The sequence below is a fragment of the Micropterus salmoides genome, unplaced genomic scaffold (genome assembly GCF_014851395.1).
Source record: "Micropterus salmoides isolate LMB-PRFRI ecotype aquatic unplaced genomic scaffold, ASM1485139v1 Ms_hic_scaffold_2, whole genome shotgun sequence".
NCBI classification, from domain to species: Eukaryota; Metazoa; Chordata; class Actinopteri; order Centrarchiformes; family Centrarchidae; genus Micropterus; species Micropterus salmoides.
In genome coordinates, this window is record NW_024041150.1 from 49330631 (window position 1) to 49338601 (window position 7971).

The 7971-nt window shown below is 43.3% G+C and overlaps 1 long non-coding RNA gene across 1 annotated transcript; it reads left to right on the plus strand.

Annotated features, from left to right (window-relative positions):
- The first annotated feature begins 1564 nt into the window (after positions 1-1564).
- On the plus strand, positions 1565-3840 carry LOC119912777. Its single transcript, XR_005446231.1, has 3 exons — positions 1565-1602; positions 3603-3685; positions 3803-3840. It is a non-coding gene; the product is annotated as an uncharacterized LOC119912777 (long non-coding RNA).
- Positions 3841-7971: the final 4131 nt, after the last annotated feature.

Consider the following 7971-nt stretch of genomic DNA (forward strand, 5'->3'; position numbering starts at 1 on the left):
AGTTTCTCTGTGTCCATAGGAACATATTTTCAGACTCTGCTCCTTTGTCCTGTGGTGTGCCTCAAGGTTCCCCTGCTGTTCAGTCTGTATATGCTTCCTCTTGGCAAGATAGTGGTACTTTGAAGATATATCTTATCATTGGTATGCTGATGACATCCATTATATTTATCTTTTAGTCCTCATAGGCTAGACAATCTGTATGTGTTGCACAATTGCTTAGCCTCCATTAACAAATGGATGGCTGACACTTCTTGCAACTAAATAAAGACAAAACTGAGGTGGTGATTTTTGCCCCAGACACGTTACCCCTAAGATCAGCAGGCCATTGGGCTCTATCACCCTCTGACGGTAATGTTGTGCAAAATTTGTCATTTTTGGCAAATCTATGTGTCATGTTAAATAGTGGTTATTTCCTGTTTTTCCATCTCAGGAACATCGCTAAGATTAGATCTGTGGTTTCCAAAGAAAGAGAGATGCTTGTTCATGCTTTTATTTTTCTTGTCTGGATTATTGCAATGTACTTTACTCTTGATTATACAAATCCTCCATGAAAAACTGCAGTTGTACAGAATGCAGCTGCAATGTTTTTTTCTAAACCAAGGAGATCACAATTACTCCTGTGCTTAAGGCTCTTCATTGGCTTCCAATTGGTTTTAGAGTACATTTTAAAATTTTAATCATTACTTACAGAGCCTCGCATGGTCAAGCTCCCTCTTACATCCAGGATCTGTGCACGCACGCTCTCTGAGTCTTCTGGCTAAGACCTTTTAACTGTTCCCACAACACACAACATAGATTATGTAAATACTTCTATTTCCCAAGGAAAATCTCTGGATATGACGCTCAGCATGTGTGCTCAACTTCTTTGGTCGACCATGGCGAGGCCTGTTTGTTGAACCGCTGTGGTCTTGGCCACCGTGCAGCAGCTCAGTTTCAGGGTCTTGGCAGTCTTCTTAGCCTCGGCCATGTAGAGCAGCCGTTCTTTGTTTCAGATCCTCAGAGAGTTCTTTGCCATGAGGTGCCATGTTGAACTTCCAGTGACCAGTATGAGGGAGTGTGAGAGCGATACACCAAATTTAACACACCTGCTCCCATTCACACCTGAGACCTTGTAACACTGACGAGACACATGACACCGGGGAGGTCCCTCCTTTTACAGTCTATCATCGCTCTGCCGTTTGTTACCCGTGTAAGACCTGTGACATCACTTCCTTTTTCAGGGGCCACTTGGTTGAACAGAGGGTGAATGAGCCTTTCATCATCTATGTGTTTACAGACCTGCTGGTTCAGCCCAACATCACTGTGTCCTCCTCCATGGATGGGGTCTCCAAGGCCCAGCAGCAGGGGTTTCAGGTGTCCAGGGGCTCCACCTTCACCATCAGCTGCTCCATCCAGCCACAGTACCCAGGAGGCTCCTTCCAGCTCGCCTTCACCTCCTCATCACATCACACAACTACACCCAGCCAACTGTCAATCACTCTGCCCACTTCCTGTTTCCTGCTGCAGAGCCCGCCCACCGGAAGCTACAGCTGTGTTTATCACCTCCATGTTTTTTCTCATGACTTCTCCTCTGAGAGCCTCGGCTGTCTCTCACTGTCTCAGGTGAAGCAGGCAGCTGAAACTCACACTGACTGTTTCCATGCAGCTTTGGAAAGATGATCCGTCCAAACTGACTGAACACGATCGCTGTTTCCAAGCATGTTGTGTTTTCTGACTGACTCTGTGACTGATGTCAGGTACGGTGGCCCTGAGACCTGAGCTAACATGTACGTTTTGGTGGCGTTTTCCTGTCGTGCCCAGTGTGTTCGTCACTTTTTAGTTTTCCCTGGTAACAGTTTCAATTGTCTTCTGTGCTACTTGCAGCATTTATGTATTTACAGTGGTTTAAAAAAAGCCCCCTTCTTGATTTATTATTATTTTGCATGTTTGTCACCCTGAAATGTTTTAGATCATCAAACTAATTTAAATATTAGCCAAAGTTACACAAGGAAACACAAAATGCAGTTTCCAAATGAAGATTTTTTTATTATTAAGGGGAAAAATCCAAACCTATATGGCCCTGTGTGAAAAAGTGATTCCCCCCAAACAAATCACCTGTGGTTAATTACATATTTGGAAAGAGTTCAGTTTTTCTAGCCACACCCAGGCCTGATTACTGCCACACCTGTTCTTAATCAAGAAATCACTTAAATAGGACCTGCCTGAAAAGTGAAGTAGACCAAAAAATCCTCAAAAGCTAGACATCATGCTGCGATCCAAAGAAATTCAGGAACAAATGAGAAACAGAGTAATTGAGATTTATCAGTCTGGAAAAGGTTATAAAGCCTTTTCTAAAGCTTTGGGACTTCAGCGAACCACAGTGAGAGTCTGTGGTAAATGGAACCATGAATTCTGCTGTCTCCCAAAAAATCCTGAAGGAGAATGTCCGGCCATCTGTTCGATACCTCAAGCTGAAGTGCACTTGGGTTCCGCAGCGGGACAATGATCCAAAATACACCAGCAAATCCACCTCTGAATGACTTAATGAAAACAAAATGAAGACTTTGGAGTGGCCTAGTCAAAGTCCGGACTTGAATCCAGGTAAAAGAATGGCTTGAAAACCCTCCAATGTGGCTGACTTACAACAATTCTGCAAAGATGAGTCGGTCAAAGTTCCTCCGCAGCGCTGTAAAACTGCCAGTTATTGCAAACGCTTCATTGCAGTTGTTGCTGCTAAGGGCAGCACAAGCAGGTATTAGGTTTAGGGGGCAATCACTTTTTCACACAGGCTCCATGTAAGTTAGGATTTTTTCCCCCTTAATAATAAAAACCTTAATTTAAAAATGCATTTTGTGTTTACTTGTTTATCTTTGTCTAATATTTCAACTTGTTGATGATCTGAAACATTTCAGTGTGACAAACATGCAAAAATGCAAAAGAAATCAGGAAGGGGGCAAACACTTTTTTTACACCACTGTAGATGTTTTCTCACTTTGCAGCATCTTTTCTAAATGCTGTGCATGTGTTTCTCACCCTCCTCCTTCCAAACAGGGAGCTAGCTAAACTAAGCAGTAAACTCTGCATCAGGGTCCTCCACCATGTCCTCCCAGCTAGCACTAGCCACAGCTGTCTTCTCCCTGGGCTTTGCAGTTGGGAAAGGCAGAGGTTGGTATTTGAAGCCACCGACACCCTGAAGCTCTGTTGCAGAGTCATTAGCATGGATACAGCGCTCACAGGAGTCAGGGCGCGATACCTGGGCATGTTTAACTCCCACTCCGAGATGCAGAGGCCTGAGTTATAGTTTGGTAGGAAAACTACCACGTCAGCCCACATATAAAATCTCACCCAAGTCCAGTTTTTTCCTACAGGCCAGAATCACACACCAAGCCAAAGCCTGCTTAAACGTGATTGGTCGATACTACCTGGACTACAAGCCGAAACCAGATTGCTTCCTATACCAAACCTTGTCTCTTGCCTCCAGATTCTGCATTCAGATATCTGTGATAGGATTACTGATGGACTGAAGTGGTTTGGGAGATTTCCGGTCACTACAGTTTGTGTTTAACAGGAGCTGATGGACTCATGATGTTGTGTGATGTGATGACTGTCCATGTGTTTGTCAGATCCAACAGGTCTTCTCATCAAAGTGGTCGTCCTGCCGCTGACTCTGCTGTTGGTGATCGCTGCCCTTTGTTTCTACTATAAGGTACTGACACATGTCTGTTGTTTAGAGGACTGAGATGAAGCACTCGGTCTGTGTTTACTGACCTGAAGAAGAGGAGGAGTGATGCACTAACTCTCATGTTGTGTCATGTCTCTCCAGGCCAGCAGGGGGCAGAAGCCGGGCAGGCAGGAGGACATTGAGCTGGATTATTATAACGTGGGTGTTTCTGCAGCTGAAGGAGGGTCGACTGAAGAGGAAGGAGCTCAGGGAGCAGAGTAGGACCTCCAAGGAGCTCATCTCAGCTGCCTCACAACCCCCCATCAGCTCAGTCAAGGATTTTACACTTTTATACTGATGTTCCCTTTAAACAATACGGTTGGATTATTAGATTACATTATAAACTCTGTTTTTATTACTCTCAACATGAACAGAGCAAAACCAACAACTTGCCAGTCTTTTCAGACTTCCTGTCTTTGGCTCTCAGCTCCAAGGCCATTGGTTCCTACTGAAGACGTTAATTTTTAAAAGTCCTCACAAATACTGTTAAAAGAAATTTACTCATACCCATGCCAAATTTTGATACTAGAAAATTTTCAATTTACCAAGGTTTCATTAGTCTGGCAATGACATAAACAAATGACAAAGACAGCAAGATATTGTGTCAGATGTTAATGATAAATCTTAACTTTTTCTATGTTGTCATTTTTTTTAATTTGTACTGAAAATGTCATGTCTTCCCACCCTCTGTTGCACCATAGTTGGCATTATCAGTGCCCAACAGTCTGGACCCAGATGACCCAAACAATTACCGCCCAATCTTTAATCTACCTTTCCTCAATAAAATCATGGAAAGAGCTGTGGCTGCCCAACACCATATGTTCCACAATAACTATTTGAACTTCAGTTTGGTTTGCATCACAGCACCAAACTGCTCTCATCAACATCACAAATGACCTTCTCATTGCAATGGACAGCGGTCTCATCAGTATCCTCATCCTCCTTGACATCTCTGCAGCCTTCGACATTATCTTACACACCCTCCTTCTTTACAGCCTCTCTGAACTTATTGGCCTTACTGGCATAGCGCTCTCCTGGGGCCATATTACAGAAACTTCCTAACCGGTAGATCCTATCCTTACTGCTTGGAAACCATGGTAATAAGGGTTAGGAACTTATTTAGGAAAAAGGCCATTACAGATGACATTTACTAAGTCAATGGATTTCTCGACGGAGGTCACAAACACCTCCAATGCATCTGACTTGAAGTTCATGATAGATTTTGTTTCCGCTCCATTTTCAGTGTACGTTTCAGAAAAAAAAACTAACAAAAAACAGCAAAAAAAGCCGTTTAGCTCGGCGAAATTATTAAATAAGCATTGGTTGCTAGGTAACAGGCATAAAAGTTGATAACCGATGTTGGATCGAGTATTTAGGATTTCCTAACCTGGATAAGATGAAGTAAGATAAGACAGGATTCCGAAAGTTAGTTAGGATTTGCTTCTGTAATACCAAATTGAGAAAAATCCTATCTTAGACTCTTCCTGTCTTAAAAGACACCTATTAAACTTCTTTTCCAGTCCTATATTGAAGTTCTGTGACTCCTGCATGGCAGCTTTAAATGATTCAAAGTTCAAAAAGAAATTTTATTTTCTCTCCATGAAGGCCTTCATTTCAGCCTCTGTCTGAAACAAGCTGCAAATACTGCTGTCTCTGGAAGCCCCCCCCCACCTCAAAGCCCGCTGTCTTCTGATTGGCCAAGCCTGAAGCATGTTACCAGGCTGTTGTTGTTGCCGGGCAGAACAGGCAGACTGAGCCGTTGCTTTGCCATTGCTATGCCCATATGTGGAACGGAGCTCTTGATAGAAAAAGAGTTCAAAACAGAGCGTTCAGAACAGGAGGAAATCTGAGGTTTTTGCTCACAGGGATTTCTTTTAAATACTTTAACCTCATTTTTTTAAGCTTTGGCCATGTTTAACATAAACATCCAACATTGTAACATTGTAGATAAGTCATAAAATGTGGAAAAGCATAATAGGTCTCCTTTAACTTAAGACTTAAGATAGGAACTTTCTGTAATACGGCCCCTGGTTCCTGTCCCATCCCTTCAACAGGAAACGAAATATCACCTTCAAAGACTTCAGCTCCACGCTGGCACCAGTTAAAATGGTGTGCCCCAGGGATCTGTACTTGATGGACCCCTTCTTTTCAATATCTACATGCTACCCCTTGGCCAGATTACATGGACTTAATTTCCACTACTATGCTGATGAAACCCAGCTGTACATCAGCAACCAACCCTCAGCACAGCTCCCACCATTGCCACTTGTTAACTGCCTGCGAGACACAAAGACTTGGACACCTGCTAAATTCCTTAAACTAAAACAACAATAAAACTGAACTCATGGTGGTGGCTCCAGCGTCACTGCTGAAGAAGGTCTGTGACGTCCTCCTGGAGGTAGATGGCTGCTCCCTTTCCGCATTCCCTGAAGTCTGAAATCCGGGAGTCAACCTGGACTCACCCTTTCATTCTAGTCTCACATTAAAAACAAACCAAATCTGCCTTCTACCATCTCAAAAACATTTCCAGGCTCCGGCCCTCACTCGCTGATTCTTTAGCTGAGACTCTTATCCACTTTTTCATCACACCCTGTCTTGATTACTGCAGAGGTATTCTGTTCGGTGTGCCCTGCAAAGCCCTCTACGGGCTCCAATAACTCAGCTGCTACAGTTTTAACACGCACTAAATCCTGGCAGCACATCACCCCGACCCTAATGCTGCTTCACTGGTTGCCAGTCTCGCATCACTTACAAAATCCTCCTCATCACCTATATATTCCTCCATGGACTTGCACCACAATACCTTACTGATTTTATCCACCTGCATATCCAAAAACGTCTCTGCCGTGTTGCGACAAGGATCTGCTTGCTATCCCCCATTCCAGACTACAGCCTTTTGGGGACAGAGTCTTCTGTGTTCCAGCCCCCACACTCTGATTCTTGATGCCCAAAGGCTGAAAAACACCTCGAAAGCATTACATTCCCACCAACATGCTTGACTGTGGGGATGGTATTCTTGGGGTTGAATGCATTTCCTTTCTTTCACCAAACAAAAGCCACGTCCCTGTGTCCAAACAACTAAATCTTCATCTCATCCGACCACAGAACTGACCAAAAGCTTTCTTCTTTATCCAGGTGAGCTTTTGTGTCTTGGAGAAGTGGAGTCCTCCTTGGTCGGCATCCAAAGAGACCAGCCTTGTGCAGTGTCTGCTGGATTGTCTGCCTTGAGATGTTGGTACCAGAGTTGCTCAGATTCATCAGGATAGCCTTTGTGGCGATCCTTTGTGCTGGTGATTCTTCTTGGCCTCTCACACTATTCTTGCTAGGTCATGGGTCACTTTTGGCTTCTTACCACACGCTTTGAGGTTTTTCACACTTTGGTCACTGGCACCTGAAAACACTTGGAAATGATTATATAGCCTTCCCCTGTCTTGTAAGCAGCCATAAAGCGCTACCGGAGGTCCTCAGTAAACTCTTTCGTTTCAGCCATGACTTGCAGTTGACTAGTAACTGACTAGAGAACTACTTCTTCAGCTGTTCCCAATTTATAGATGATTTATAGGTGATTAGAATGCTCTCTCATGGTAGAACTTGCAAGACAATTTCAAATGGTATAGAAACTTGCATTTTCTCAAAGTTTTGCAAAAATTTCAAGGGGAATAATCATTTTGGACTTGGTTTAAGTACAAATAAGTTGATATTTATTTGGCAAAATCCACACCGACCCAGGCCGATCTGAAACAATGTTAGCAGAGTAGACTACTGTTATAAATAAAATAAAATAACAGTGAAGCATTGGCACAGATTCTCTGAATTTGGTTACACAATATTTGATGCGCAAATCACAATTGGTGACAAGTGAAGAACAGGAATCCTGAGACAACACGTGTCACAAACGTGTCACAGAGCCACCTGCTGCTGGATCTGTAGATCTGGATGTATCGAGGATTGGTGACAATAATTTGGTGCAGTTTGAAGAAAAATACAGTAACACAGTGATCAAAGTCATGTAGCAAGCAGACAAAGTACAATGTTAAAAATCAGAGGCTGTTTGACTCCAGTTTCATCTGGTTAGCGAGCATGAATTGTCGGACTTTCCTTTAGTGCCCCCTTGTAGAGAGAAAGACTTCCTCCTCCAGGACCTTGAAAACATTTGTTCCCTCGATGGTTTGGCAGCAGGAGCACATTTAGCTCAGATCTGACTAAAAATCATCAGAATTACAGAAATGGGAGCAAGAATACGTTTTTGTAAAACATTTTGTGTATTTCAT